The 16,506-nt window shown below is 39.5% G+C and overlaps 1 pseudogene; it reads left to right on the forward strand.

Moving 5' to 3' along the window:
- Positions 1-14,788: 14,788 nt before the first annotated feature.
- Positions 14,789-16,095, forward strand: LOC101836472 (annotated as a pseudogene).
- Positions 16,096-16,506: the final 411 nt, after the last annotated feature.

A 16,506-nucleotide genomic window follows, 5' to 3' on the forward strand; every position in this document is an offset into this window, starting at 1 on the left:
CAGGGCCTAGACCCTTCCCCAAGAGTTCGGGTGAGAGTGCACCTCACATTGTTCTATGGGAGTCCAAAGTCCGTGTGTATACTTGGGATGGGTACTTTTTGATATTGTATTAGTGCACATTAATTGTCCATAGCAATGAGTTTCATGAGAACCTTTTCATACATTGCAGTTTGACCATGTTCCCCCCATATCTGTTTCCTCCCTCCATCTATTTAACTGTCTTCGTTCTCATAGTTCCACTTATATTTTAATATCATAAAGATATATATTTTTTACCTATGTAGAACCTGAAATGTAGCATGAATGATAAAGACCCAGAGACAGATGTTGGGGTTCAAGCTGAAGATCAGAAAAACAGAATGGCTAGCCACTAGAGAGTAACTACCTCTATCAAGCCTGGGGTGATCCTGTCCTCAGTATGACTCCAGTCTGAATACAGACTGAGATCCTGAGTTCCTGTCTTATATTCCTCTCTAATACTGGGATTAAATGTGTGCGTCAGCACCACCCAGCTTCTATGCCTAACTAGTGTCGCTGCTGGGATTAAAGGTGTGTACCACTACTGCTTAGCCTATATGGCTGTGGCTAACTTTGCATTCGGATCTTCAGGCAAGTTTTATCAGATCATAAACAAAGGATCACCATACTTAAAATCTCAAGTAGGAGAAAGCAGGTGACTTTTGTTTTTCCGAGTCTCATTTCTCATGGTACTCTCCAATTGTATTCATATCCCTGAAAAAAAAAACAAACAAAAGTTTGTTATTTATAACTGAATAAAATTTTACTGTTTGCATAAAGCATATTTTTGTTCATTTCCTCTGTCAAGGGACAGAGCCATATCATCAAAACTGGCATAGTCCTGGTCTGAAAGAGACACATAAATCAATGAAACTGAATAGAGGACTCGGCTATAAACCTACAAGGCTACAGCCACAAAATTGTTAACAGAGATGCCAAAAAATTATGTTATAGACAAGATGTTTCTCCAACTAATGGTGCTCAGATAACTGGATATCCATATATAGAAAAATGAAACTATATACATATATCTCACTTTGTACAGCTTAAATATTTTACCAAACCTTCTTTTTTCCCTTGTACCCAGTCCAACAATGGTTTTCTAATTAGTCTTTCCCATGCATCTTTACCAAGAGTGAAATCATTTACCTGTGAAAGCTTTCTGTGCTGAAATTAAATCTTTGATATAATAAACTTGTCACATTAAAAATCATCTGTGGAAGGGACTGAGATAACTCAACTCAAAATCTTCGTATCAACACCAGTGAAGCGAAATAGCTTTAAGTCAAGTAATGTCGTGAAACAGTGGCACAGAGGGCTTCATAGTTCCATGGTATTCCTGTTGTACAGCTGCTGCCTTTCACTGATAATCATTTCAATGAGATGTGGCAGTTGGAGACGCTTCTGTCTAGAGCTTTTGTTTTCCATATTTTGAGACTGAAAATATCCAAGAATACTTTTGGGAATAGTAATTTGATCTGTGAAGGGTACTAGGGATGACATTGCTCTTGGGGGTTTGAATATGAATGTCCTCAGAACTCCAATTTTTGGAGTACTGGTATCTTTATGGCTTGGGAAGTTACTGATAAGTGTCCTCCTTTGTTGCCTCTCCTGTAACTGCTGGTAAAGGTCACATGGTTTCATACAACAAGAATAAATGTGTATTGTGTCTGATACTGCTCACTTTTGCTCAATGTATTAAATTATGTTCACGGGGAATAACCAAAACCCTTAGCAAAGATAAAACCGGCAAATAATCACTTATTTAATTTGGATGCGGGAAAGTGTTATCTGTTTTTGTTATATGGGGACTTTGAGTCTTATTTTCATTCTTCTTTTAGCTAAAGTCATATAACTTACCCAGTAATTCTTTGCATATTTTATTTCAGGCAAGAACAATTATAGCTATATGGCTGCCTCTTTGTTTACAATAAATCTGAAAAATTAAAAGTAATTGATTTTAGGAATTGATCATTTGTGCACAGTGTTGGAACATCTAGTCCAAAGAGACAGATCCATCATAGGGTGAAGCAATGGGAAATTGGTTCAACTAATGATACTAAGGATGGTATTTTTCTGTGACATAAACAGAAAATCTGCTGTGCTAGACACAGTGGACTGGAAGACTAGACTAATTGTCAAAAGAGACTTTGGAGCTAGGAACTATATTTATTAAGGCAAAGTACTTATTTTTATTTAACCTAATTTTGTAGGCTAAGTTATTTTAGACAGAGGATCTGGGCTAGAGCTTAGAATGAAGGGCATTTATGCAGCAAGAAAAATCTATTGGAGAAAAGAAGCTGTACAGGAGTGTGCAGAAGAAGATGGTAAAATTGAAGAGGCAATAGGGCAAAGGCACCAGGCCAATCTATCAGGCAATCTGTGGATAGAATGACGGCTCTTCAGAATTATTCCCTGACAGAGCCAGCCAGACATAGTGATTCCACAGGAATTGGGGTAGATGGCTCTCTGTGCCTGAGGGTTCCTGGACACCATTTGAAATTTGGAAGCTGATCTTTTCCAGAAGCATCTTGATGGACGCTAAAGGAATCCATTTACTAGCATTACTAACAGGTTGTTAAGCACATTTAAAGGGGCTCATATTTACATTGGTCTATGAACTGAGCTTATACCTGTTAAAGATGAATGATTTCGAGAGCTGTCCCCAGAAAACAGCAACAACAACAGAAATAATATGCTCAATATTGAAGAATTAAATAATGGGGAATGAATGACCTCTGAGTTACTAAGAAGCAAATAAATGAACATTGATGTCAGGCCACTTTTAAGAAACTATTCCAAATGAAGCCCTAAAAGCAAAACTGAAAGCTTTATTGGTATCTGCCATTGATAAGAGAGAAAAATTATGCAAGCTATTTTATTATTCTAAGAGTAAATCATCTACAAATTCAACTGTTTTGTCATTTTTTTTTCTACAAGACAGTGTGGCAGTTAATACTGTTTGTCAACTAGAAAGGATCTGGGATATAGCTATGAGACCAGTCTCTGGGTATGCCTGTGAGGGATCATTTAAGTTAGTTTAATAATAGCAGGAAGGCTCAGCCCAAATGTGAGCAGCACAGGACTGCACCAAATTAAACCCTTCCATCATAAAGTTGCTTTAGTCAGGTTTTTTTGTTTGTTTTTTAAGACAGGGTTTCCTCTGTGTAGCTTTGGCTTTCCTGGAACTTGCCCTGTAGATCAGACTGGGCTTGAACGCACAGAGATCTGCCTGCCTCTGCCTCCCAAGTGCTTGGATTAAAGGCATGCAATACCACCACCTTGCTGGGATATTTTGTTGTAGCAATAAGAAACATAACTAATTACAGAAATCAAGGATTCCTGCCTAAAATTTTCAGAGTATAGAACACAATAACCAGAGATGCTTTATATACTTAATGCTTTCTTTTCTTTCTGTGTGTACATGTGTTCATGTTCATGTGTGTGGTGGCACATGAATGTGCATATATGTGGAAACCAAAGAACACCCTTGGATATAATTTGTCAGGCACTGCTCAGCATTGTCTCATTCTGCCCTAAGGCTAGGGCTCAGCAAATATTGGGTATCTGCCAGTCTCTCCTTTCCCAAAGATGAGATTAAAGCTTTATGCCTCATGTATATTTTGCATGGGTTCTGGGGATCAAATTCAGGTCCTCATGCCTGAGACAAGCACTTTACTGGCTGAACTATCTCCCTAGTTCCTGATTGTATTTTATTTTGCAAAAATAGTCTCAGTAGTTGGGACTTTACTTGTTTCATGTGGTTAGATATGTCGTTTTTTAAACAGTCATGTTTTTAGGAATATGCAGACACAAACCTGGATGTTCAAATAAGTTGAATTGTAATAAGCAATAGTTGAATTGTAATAAGCAATAATCCACTGATACTGTTTGGTATTGTTCTTGTGAAAGCCAAGTAGTGTTTCATGTTATGTGGAGCCCGGACACATTCTCCCTGTACTATCCGTGTAAGATTTCAGTTGTTATAAATATTGAGTAGCTGTTCTTTAAATTTCAATAGGTACTACACTGTACTATCATTTGTAGCAAATTACAGATCTTACAAATATGGCTTAAAGTTTAATATAATATTTTACAACTATAATCAATAAGTAATCTTATGATATGTTCAAAAATATTCAAGAAATCAAAGATGATGAAGATATAAAAAGCAAATTACTTGGTCATCCAATAATAATTTACTTTTATTTGTTCTCATTCATACATAAAAATATTTAACAACATAGACAGAAACCAATTTCTTACATGTTTACAGTGTTAAAAATTGAAGCTTAAAATTTAAAATAGTACCATGATCTAACTTTTGATTACCATGTATGTGTATTTATTTATTCAATTTTATGTTTAAGTGGGAGGAGATCCCAGTATATCAAAGAGGGAAATTAAAAGGACTTTCGAGTATTGCCTATTCCAAATGAGAGGCAATTAAAGTTGGTGTTTGCTTTCAGCGTCCTCTAAGAAGATGGCAAATGATCTTCCCTTTGCTCACCTTGGCTTTGCATTCTTAAAAGAATCTCTTAATTTTATGCTTTTATGTGCTCTACGGAATTCCTCGAATTCAATGAGAATGAAGACACAACATACCCAAACCTATGGGACACTTTGAAAGCAGTGCTACGGGAGAAGTTCATAGCACTAAGCGCTCACATGAAGAAACAGGAGAACAGTTATACCAGAGAATTAACATCACAGCTGAAAGCTCTAGAACACAAAGAAGCAAACTCCGCCAGGAGGAGTAGACGCCAGGAAATAATCAAATTGAGGGCTGAAACCAATAAAGTAGAAACCAGGAAAACAATACAAAGAATCAATGCAACGAAGAGTTGGTTCTTTGAGAAAATCAACAAGATAGACAAACCTTTGTCCAAACTTACCAAACAGCAGAGAGTGAACACGCAAATTAACAAAATCAGAAATGAAAAGGGGGACATAACAACAGACTCTGAGGAAATCCAGAGAATCATTAGGTCATACTTTGAAAACCTGTACTCCACAAAATTCGAAAATTTAAAGGAAATGGATGACTTCCTGGACAGCTATCATTTGCCAAGACTAAATCAAGAACAGATAAGCAATTTAAATAGACCTATAACCCCTATGGAAATAGAAGCTGTCATCAAAAGTCTCCCAACCAAAAAAGTCCAGGTCCAGATGGCCTCAGGGCAGAATTCTACCAGAAATTCAAAGAACAGCTTATACCAATTCTTCCCAAAGTGTTCCACACAATAGAAGCAGAAGGGTCTTTGCCAAACTCTTTCTATGAGGCTTCAATAACCTTGATCCCCAAGCCACACACAGATACAACTAAGAAAGAGAACTTCAGACCAATATCCCTCATGAACATTGATGCAAAAATACTCAATAAAATACTGGCAAATCGGATCCAAGAACACATCAAAACAATCATTCACCACGATCAAGTAGGTTTCATCCCAGGGATGCAGGGATGGTTCAACATACAAAAATCCATCAACGTAATCCACCATATAAACAAGCTGAAAAACAAAAATCACATGATGTTCTCATTAGATGCTGAAAAAGCCTTTGACAAACTCCAACACCCCTTCATGATAAAGGTCTTGGAGAGAGCTGGGATAACAGGGACATACTTAAACATAATAAAAGCTATATACAGTAAACCAACAGCCAACATCAAACTAAATGGACAGAAACTCAACGCAATTCCTCTAAAGTCAGGAACAAAACAAGGCTGTCCACTCTCTCCATACCTTTTCAACATGGTACTTGAAGTTCTAGCTATTGCCATACGACAACAAAGGGGGATCAAGGGGATACAAATTGGGAAGGAAGAGGTCAAACTTAAACTGTTTGCAGATGATATGATAGTTTACATAAATGACCCAAAGAACTCTACCAGGGAACTCTTACAGCTGATTAACACCTTCAGCAAAGTGGCAGGCTACAAGATCAACTCAAGAAAATGAGCAGCCCTACTATATACAGATGATAAAAGGGCTGAAAGAGAAATCAGAGAAACATCACCCTTTACAATTGCCACAAACAACATAAAATACCTTGTGGTAACGCTAACCAAACAAGTGAAAGACCTGTATCGTAAGAACTTTGAATCTTTAAAGAAAGAAATTAAAGAAGCCCTCAGAAAATGGAAAGATCTTCCATGCTCTTGGATAGGTAGGATCAATGTAGTAAAAATGGCAATCCTGCCAAAAGCAATCTACAGATTCAACGCAATCCCCATTAAAATCCCAGCACAATTCTTCACAGACCTTGAAAGAACAATAATCAATTTTGTATGGAAAAACAAAAGACCCAGGATAGCCAAAACAACCCTGTTCAACAAGGCAACGTCCGGAGGCATCACCATCCCTGACCTCAAGCTCTATTACAGAGCTATAGTCCTGAAAACAGCTTGGTATTGGCACAAAAATAGACAGGTAGACCAATGGAATCGAATTGAAAACCCGGGTATTAACCCACACACGTACGAACATCTGATCTTTGACAAAGAAGCTAAAAATATACAATGGAATAAAGAAAGCATCTTCAACAAATGGTGCTGGCATAACTGGAGACTGGCATGTAGAAGAATGCGGATCGATCCATGTTTATCGCCATGCACAAAACTTAAGTCCAAATGGATCAAAGACCTCAACATAAATCCAGCCACACTGAACCTCTTAGAAGAGAAAGTGGGTGGTACCCTTGAACGAATTGGTACAGGAGACAGCTTCCTGAACATAACACCAGTAGCACAGACAGTGAGATCAACAATTAATAAATGGGACCTACTGAAACTGAGAAGCTTCTGTAAGGCAAAGGACACAGTCAGCAAGGCAAAAAGGCAGCCCACAGAATGGGAAAAAATATTCACTAATCCCACATCTGACAGAGGGCTGATCTCCAAAATTTACAGAGAACTCAAGAAGCAAATCTCCAAAACACCAAAGGACCCTATTAAAAAGTGGGCTGCAGAACTAAATAGAGAGTTTTCAATAGAGGAGTCTAAAATGGCTGAGAGGCACTTGAGAAAGCGCTCAACATCCTTAGCCATCCGGGAAATGCAAATCAAAACAACTCTGAGATACCATCTCACTCCTGTCAGAATGGCTAAAATCAAAAACACCAATGACAATTTATGCTGGAGAGGATGTGGTGAAAGGGGCACACTCCTCCATTGCTGGTGGGAGTGCCAACTGGTTCAGCCCCTTTGGAAATCAGTATGGAGTTTCCTCAGAAAAATGGGAATAAACCTACCACAAGACCCAGCAACTCCACTCTTAGGCATATATACAAAAGACGCCCATTCATACAACAAAGATGTCTGTTCCACTATGTTCATAGCAGCTTTATTTGTAATAGCCAGAACTTAGAAGCAACCTAGATGTCCCTCACCCGAAGAGTGGATAGAGAAAATGTGGTACATCTACACAATGGAGTACTATTCAGCAGAAAAAAATAATGGAATCATGAGATTCGCAGGCAAATGGATGACACTAGAAGAAACCATCCTGAGTGAGGTAACCCAATCACAAAAAGAGAAACATGGCATGTACTCTCTCATATATGGATTTTAGACATAGATCTGGGGAGTGCCAGCCTACAATCCTATGGCCAGAGAGTCTGGGAAACAGAAACTTCATTTAGTGGCTGATCGAAGAAGAGGCAGACTCCCTTGGTTAAGTACTGAGCTGAACTCAAGAAAGCCAGTAACAGAGAGGGAGGACTGATGATTAAAGGGATTAAGACTGGGCTGGTTTAACCCCCAGAAACAGCTGACCAGACAAAGGTTAACTCTTGAATCCCAGGCATCAGCCTGGGAATCCAGCATGGGACTGATCAAGACCCCCTGAATCTGGGTGTCAATGAGGAGGCCTAGGGAATCTATTGAGCCTTGGGCAGCAGATCAGTACCCATCCCAAGTATACACACAGACTTTGGACTCCCATAGAACAATGTGAGGTGCACTCTCACCCTGAACTCTTGGGGAAGGGTCTAGGCCCTGCCCTATATGAAATGACAGACTATGGACACCCCCATGGAGGGCCTCACCCTCCCTGAGGGAATGAGGGGATAACGGGGGGGGGGGTTGGGGGAGAGCACGGGAAGAGGGGAGGGAATGGGAGAGGGACCTGGAACTGACTTGTGAAGCAACCTTGTTTCTTATCTAAATTTAAACTGGAAAATAAAATTAAAAAATTCAAATGAAAATATATTCATAGAATTAAAAAAAAAGAAAAAAAAACCAAAATGGAATACAGTTTTAAAGAGAGAATTCTCAACAGAGGAAATTCAAATGGAGGAGAAACACTTGAAAAACTGCTTAATGTCTTGCCATCAGGAAAATGCAAATCTAAACTACTTTGAGATTCTATTTTACAGCAGTCAGAATGGATAAGATAAAGAAATCAAGTGACAGTATATGCTAGCAAGGATGTGGGGTAATGAAAACACTCATCAATACTAGAGGGAGTGTAAACTTATACATTCACTATGGAAATCAGTGTGCCAGTTCCTCAGGAAGATGAGAATCTGGGCAGACACCCAAAGGATACTTGTTCCTACCACAGTAACACTTGCTCAAACATGTTCATTGCTGCTCTGTTAACCATAGCTGGAAATTGGAAACAATCTAGATGTCCCTCAAAAGAAAAATAGATAAAGAAAATGTGGTACACTTACACAAAGGAATATTACTCAGCCATTAAAAAATACATCATGAAAATTTTCAGGCATCTGCATAGAACTAGAATAAAACATCCTGAGTGAGGTTACCTAAACCCAGAAAGACAAACAAGGTATGTATTCACTTACTGTAGATATACACTGTTAAACCAGCGATAAGGAAGCTACAATTCACAGAATCACAGAAGTTTACTGTAAAGTAATGGACTAGAGGAGACAGATAGCTCTCATTAGGAAGGGAAATAGAATAGATAGTTATGGATACATAGGGAGATTGAACTGAAATGGTAGGCTCAAACAGGGAAGAGGGGGGAAAAGGCTAGTGAGGGAGGGAATACAAGGAGAAACAGCTAAAATTAAGGAGCATTTGTGAGGCAGTATAGAAACCTAATATGGTAGAATCATATACATGCATACATATGCACATATTCTAAATATATATTCTAAATAAAATCACCATATAACAGGGAGACAGAGCTTCAGTTGTACATATCTTGTCCCCAAATGACAGACATTTCCAGTACTGAAAATGGTTTGCCTCTACTTGAGTTATTGGCCAACAGTGTCCCATGGAAATTCCCTAATTACCCTGTCTTTTGCCAAAATAAGACCTACACATTCACTGAACATGAAGAAGTGAAGCTTGTGTTTACCTAGAGCCTTCACCCTTCAACCCTTTGATCTACAGTGGTGCCTTGCCTTCAAGACATGCTAATACAATGGTGGTATAAAAACTGTGAGAGTAACACAAACACATATTTGATTTGAAATTAAGGCCCACTCTGTAAGGCAGAACCCATATCCCGTGCTTGTTTTTGGTGATCATGAACCTGAGATTAGATAGCCCAGGGACCTAGGGCAAAATCAAATACCACTGCTCTGTTAAAAAACATAGCAATAAAATGACTCTTAATGACATCCTACTATACCCATAGATTGGTACCTTGCTCAGCCATTGTCATAAAAGCTTCCTCCTGCAATAGATGGAAGCAAATACAGAGATCCATACTAAGGCAATATGCAGAGAGTGAGAGCTTTCAGAACACTCAGCTCTAAATAGGTTGTCTCCATTAAATCCCTTCTCTCAGGGCTCAGGGAACTCTGCATAAAAGCAGGAAAAAAAGAATGTAAGAGTCAGAGGGTAAGAAAGACACCAAAAAGACAAGATTTTTGGCTGGGCATTGGGGGTGCATGCCTTTAATCCCAGCACTCTGCAGGCAGAGGCAGGCAGATCTCTGTGAGTTCGAGACCAGCCTGGTCTACAAGAGCTAGTTCCAGGATAGCCTCCAAAGCCACAGAGAAACCCTGTCTCGTGGAAAAAAGACCATATTTTGTAAACATAGCAGGGGTGACATGAGAATAAACACACAGAGGCTGGGGCACCATGTACAGGACCTGACAGGTCTGTACCAGATGGGGTCCCAGCACTGAGAGTCGAAGTGGGCACAAGTTCTTATCTCTAATGCAGAATCTATCTCCAATTGATAAGCACTTACAAATGAAAAATTAGTTTCATTCAGGGTCTCACTGGGGCAGCAAACTATTCTTAAGTGTAGGCTTCATGCCCAGCAGTAGATGGCCAACAGAAAAAAAAAACTCGATGACATTTTTGGAGATTCCTTGCCTCATAATATCATATGAGGGCATTATTCTTTCTTCTTTTAAAAAATTATCTATTTTATTACTTTCTTTTTCTTTTGTTTCTTTCTTAAAAGCAAAACAAACATAAACCAAAGTCTCACAAATAATTAATAAGCTAAACTTTCCTAGTCCTAATTTTAATTCTATAGTGATTGGCTTATTGTTTAAACTATGTTGTAAAGAATATATAAAGTAGCTTGTTCTAGCCAAATTGGAGTGACCTAAGCCTTATATGCCCTGTTACTTAAATCTGTTACATATATGGATGAAATACATGAAACAGAAATTTGAAAGAAACTTTGTCCCAGTCATTGAAGGTTAATAACAGCAACACAAAGAGAAAGGAGACAAGAGAGTAGTACAATTTCCTTCAGAGTATTTAGGCTATAGCCTATAGAAAAAGATTCCAGTCAGAACCCACAGATTCACTGTGTTGAAGAGATGGAGATGAATAAGTGGGAAGAACAAAGCACATTGGAGTTAACAGGACAGAACAGAAGAAAGCAGAGCAATGCAGAGAAGTACAAGCTGTACAAGTCCAACAAGAACTTGAACACTCCAGGAACTGATTATCAATCAAAACACATGTAAGAAAATTACCCAAGGACAGGGAATATCTAACTGCTCACATGCTACCTAGAAATAGTGCTGTATATCAACATTTCTTTCACATATACAAATATATTTATGCATATTTGTGAAGAGTCTAGCCCTAATAGTGGGCAATATTCCCACATAGACATCTGTTCTAGAAACACCTATCAAATCTTAAATCAGGTCCAATGATTCCTATGTAATCTTACTTGATCCTAGAAAAAACCTTCAGGACAGTAACAGGAATATAACATTGTAGCACTCAGGTAAAATGTACAATTTATAACAACTAAGTTGAACAGGAACAACAATATGCATGCCAAAGTGGATAGAGGAAAGACTACAAGGCTTCAACCCTACACAGAAAGCTAAAGTCAACTAAGAAATGCTTAGAATAGGAGAAATAGTCTTCCTTAGGGAAAATATGCCAACTGGTTATCCAATACCAAATTTTCAGCCCTAAAAGCACGTATGCAAGTAATACTGTGTAGGCAGAGCAAGTTATATTTAGGCATATATGTGTATAGACCCATACATATAAGCATTAAGTAATAATGAAAAAAGAGGCCATGCATTTAAAGAGAGCAAGAGGGGATGTATGGAAAGATTTGGAAGGAAGAAAGGGGAAGGGGTAAATGATGTAATTGTGTTATAATCTCAAAAAGAAAAGAAAAAAATACAAAAAGTGATCTGGCTTAGAAAGTAAACAAATTAAATGAATATGATGAAATTGTAAAACTTCTTTTTTTACCTTCTTTTTATTGAAAATTTATTCATTGCTCATACAATATATCCCAGTTACAGCTTCTTCTCCCTCTAATCCTCCCAGTTCCTCCCTATTTGAATTCTTACCCATATATACTCCCTTTCTGTCTCTTAAAAGAAAAGGACAATATTCTAAGAACAACAAAACAAAATATAATAAGACAAAATAAAAATAATTTATTGAATTGGACAATGCAAACCAGCAGAAGGAAAAGAGATGGCCCAAGAGTCAGAGACTCATCCACACACAGGAACAAAAATTCAAAACTGAAAGCTTCAATATGTACACAGCGGGATTAGTGTGGACCAATGTCAGTCCTGTGCGTTCTGCTTCAGTCTCTGTGAGTTCATAGAAACTTTGCTCATGTTGATTTAGAGATCCTTGTTTTCCTGGTGTCCTCTATCCCCTCTGGCTCTTATATTATTTCTGCCTCCTTTTCTGTAGGGTTACCTGAGCTCTGAGGGGGAAGAATTTGATGGAGACTTGTAACTTAGAGCAGTGTGTTCCACAGTCTCTTTCTCTACGTTGTGTCTGGCTATGGGTCTCTCTATTTGTTTCCATCTACACAGGAGGAAGTTTCTCTGGTGATAGTGGAAAAAGGCACTAATTTATGAGTATTGCAGAATATCACTAGGAGTCATCTTAATCACTATTTTCTAAGATCAATAGTATTTTGTTTTACCCTGAGTCAGTAGGCTATGTAGTTTCAGGTTCTTGGTTACCCAAGGAGTATCTGATATCAGATTCATCTCGTAGTCAAACCACCTGACTGCTACTTTAGGTTTTAATATTAGTCATTTTGACAGGTGTAAGACAGAATCTCAAAGAAGTTTTGATTTTCATTTCCCTGATGGCTAAGGATGTTGAACATTTAGGTGGTTCTCAGCCATTTGAGTTTCCTTTATTTACAACTGTGTTTAGATTGGTACCTCATTTTTCAATTGTATTTCTAGTTACTTTTCTGAAAATGTTTTTCAGCTAAAGGAGCACTTTTGTGGAAATTTTCAGACCACTTATGTATACTATCATATTATCTGCAATGAGGATACTATGGTTTATTCCATTTCAATTTGTATCTCCTTCTTGTTGTCTTATTGCCTTAGCTAAGATTTGAAGTACTATATTGAATAGGTATGGGGAGAGTGGAAAACCTTGGGTTGCTTGAGATTTTATTGGAATTGTTTTCAGTTTCTCTCCATTTAATTTGATGTTGGCAATAAGTTTGCTTTAAACTGCCTTTTTATATTAAGATATGTCTCTTATATACCTAGTATCTCCAAGACTTTGATTCGGTTTTCAAGTATTTTGTTGAGCATTTTTGCATCTATATTCATAAATGAAATTGTCTGAAATTTGCCTTTCTTTGTTGGGTCTTCACGTGTTTTGGTTATCAGAGTGACTGTGGCCTTGTCAAATGAACTGAACAATATCCCTTCTGTTTCTATTTTGTAGAATAATTTGAAGAGTATTTCTTCTTTGAAAGTATAAGAGCATTCTGTGCTAAAACTGTCAGGTTCTTGGCTTTTTATTTTTGGTTGGGAGACTTTTAATGACTGCTTCTATTTCACTAGCAGTCATAGGTCTCTTTAAATTGTTTATCTGATCTTTATTTTTCTTCTTTTTTATTTATTTTATTATTTTAATTTTAGGTAGCTTGCTTCACATGTCAATCCCAGTTCCCTCTCCCTCCCATCCATCCATCCCCCCCCAGCCTCCCACCCTATCACCACTTCCTTCCACAAAGGGGATATCTAGAATCTGTCATTTCGCTCAGGGCAGGGTCCAGGCACTCCCCTAAGAGTCCAGGCTGAGAGAGCATCCCTCTTTGTGTTATGGACACACAAAGTCCGTTTGTATGCTAGGGATAAACACGGATCCACTGCCCAGGGCCCCATAGGTTGCCCAGGCCTCCTCACTGAATCTCACATTCAGGGGGTCTGGATCAGTCCCGTGCTGGCCTCCCAGCTGTTGGTCTGGGGTCCAAGAGCTCTCCCTTGTTCCGATCAGCTGCCTTGCTGGTTTTGCCAGCGCATTCTTTGCTAATTTGCTCAGCGCTCCCTCTCTCTCTTTTACTGGGTTCCATGGGTTCAGTTCAGTGTTTAACTCTGGGTGTTTTTGGTAAGCGGTACCTATTAAGAAAATTATCCATTTCTTTTACATTTTTCAGGTTGGTGGAGTACGGTTTTTAAAATATGCCATTATGATTCTCTGGATTTCCTTAGTATCTGCTATTATGTTCCATTTTTCATTTCTGATCTTGTTATTTTGGATATTCTCTCTACATTTTTTAGTTAATTTGGGTAAGTGTTTATCTATCTTGTTGACTTTCTGGTAGATCCAAATCTTTGTTTCATTGATTCTTTTTCGTTTGTTTCTATTTCATTGATTTCAGCATTGAATTTAATTATATCTTGCCATCTTCTCCTGTTAAGTGTGATTTCTTCTTTTGGTTCTAGACCAGAGCTTCTCAACTTTCATAATGCTGTAACCCTTTAATACAGTTCCTCATGTTGTGATGACCCCAACCATATAATTATTTCATTGCTACTTCATAACTGAATTTTGCTATTGTTCTGAATCATATTGTAAATATCTTCAGATGCAGGATATCTTGTACATGACCTCAAAGGAGTCACAGCCCATGGGTTCAAATCACTATTCTAAGCTTACACATCTGCTGTTAAGTTACTAATGTAAAATATTTTAATTGTTTAATGTAGGCACTTAATGCTATGAAGTTGCCTCTTGGAACTGATTTCATTGTGTTCAAGTATGAGATTTCTGAGGTTTTTTTTGTGAGTAGGTATTTCATTCTATGAATTTGCCTCTTAGAATCACTTTCCTGGAAGGGGGCCTAGTGTGGGTGTTCACGCCAGGGCTGGAGAGTCTGTGCTCATGCAAGAGGAGGGCTGCTACCACCAGGGACGGGTACGACTTTCCCCCCTACCCCACCTTCTCCCCAAACTACAAAAAAAATCCCCAAACGCTGCTACCCACCATGCCCCCGCATCCATCCAGGCCCTAGTCCTGTGCGCTGCCGAACGCGGGATCCCACTTTGAGCATCTGTGGCTGTGCCAGGCTGCAGATCTGGCTTGCCCCTGATCAGACTTCGTCTGCTCTGAAGATATTGGAGTTTAAGACATTAAGAAAATAGCCTGAATTGTTCATGGAGTTTTTCATCAGTATGTCTGAAACCATAAAATACAATGACGATGATCATAAAACACTATTCCTGAAAACGCTGAACGAACAGCGACTGGAAGGAGAGTTTTGTGATACCGCTATCGTGGTTGAGGATGTGAAGTTCAGAGCCCACCGGTATGTTCTCTCGGCTTGCAGCACATACTTCAAGAAGCTTTTCAAGAAGCTGGAAGTGGATAGCTCTTCTATCATAGAGATCGACTTCCTGTGTTCCGACATATTTGAAGAGGTTCTGAACTACAAGGTCACAGCCAATATCTCCGTGAAAAAGGAGGAAGTCAATTTGATGATGTCGTGGGGCCAGATCCTGGGTATCTGCTTTCTGAATAAGCTCTGTTCTCAGAAGCGTGACGTCTCCAGTCCCGACAAGAGCAAAGGCCAGTCAAAGAGTAAGTACTGCCTCAAGTTAAACCGCCCCATCAGGGACGCCGCTGACACTCAGGATGATGACGTGGATGAGATCGGGGACCAGGATGACAGCCCTTCAGACGACACAGTAGAAGGCACCCTCAGGCCTTAACGTTTAACGATGGGAAAGATGAGTAGACTCCAGGCTGGACCACTGCTGCCAGCGACATGAAGTTTGATTATTTGCTTTACGGTCACCACCGGGAGCAGATCACCTGCCAGGCGTGTGGTGAGACGTTTTCCGACGAAGGCAGACTGAGGAAGCATGAGAAGCTCCACACAACGGCCTTTCATCTGTGAGATGTGCACCAAGGGCTTCACCACCCAGGCGCACCTGAAGGAACACCTGAAGATCCACACGGGGTACAAGCCCTACAGCTGCGAGGTGTGTGGGAAGTTGTTTATCTGCACCCCGGACCTGAAGAAGCACGAGCAGGTTCACAGCAACGAGAAGCCTTTTGCGTGTCACATGGGTGTGACAAAGTCATCAAACACAAGTCTCACCTCAAGGACCATGAAAGGAGACACAGAGGGGAGAAGCCCTTCGTGTGTGGCTCCTGCACCAAGGCATTTGCCAAGGCCTCGGATCTGAAGAGGCACGAGAACAATATGTACAATGAGAGGAAACTCTAGTGCCATCCAGAGTGAGACAGAACAGTTGCAGGTAGCAGCTATGGCTGCCGAGGCTGAGCAGCAGCTGGAGAAGATTGCATGTAGCTCGAGGCCATGGGTCGGGTTAGGAACACTTGGCCTGGGGAGATTGATGCCAAGGTTGCATTGATCCTAGCCTGTCAACACCTTTGACTGTTTCTGTGGCAACTTAAAGTATTGTACTGGCTGGACCTAAGGCAGAGCTCGCTCCAGTTAGGTAATTTTCAAATTTCCCAAGGCAGTTACGTATGTTCCTACGTTCTGACCAAACATTTGTGTGTTGTGTGTGTGTGTGTGTGTGGTGTGTGTGTGTGTGTGTGTGTGTGTGGGTGTGTGTGTGTGTGGTGTTTGGTATTCATGTTCCCCATAAGCCCCCCTAACCCTTCTCTGTGGTTTTCATTTGAAAACTCCTCTGTCCAGTTTGAAGTCAGCGGCTTCTGTTCCAATCTTGATTCCTCTACGCTTGCCAAGCAGGTGCGTGCGCTGCACAGAGTAATCGAAACAAGAAAGTAGATTTCCTAATCGTCCCAATGTATGTGAC

Source organism: Mesocricetus auratus, unplaced genomic scaffold, assembly GCF_017639785.1.
Source record: "Mesocricetus auratus isolate SY011 unplaced genomic scaffold, BCM_Maur_2.0 Super-Scaffold_100033, whole genome shotgun sequence".
NCBI lineage: Eukaryota > Metazoa > Chordata > Mammalia > Rodentia > Cricetidae > Mesocricetus > Mesocricetus auratus.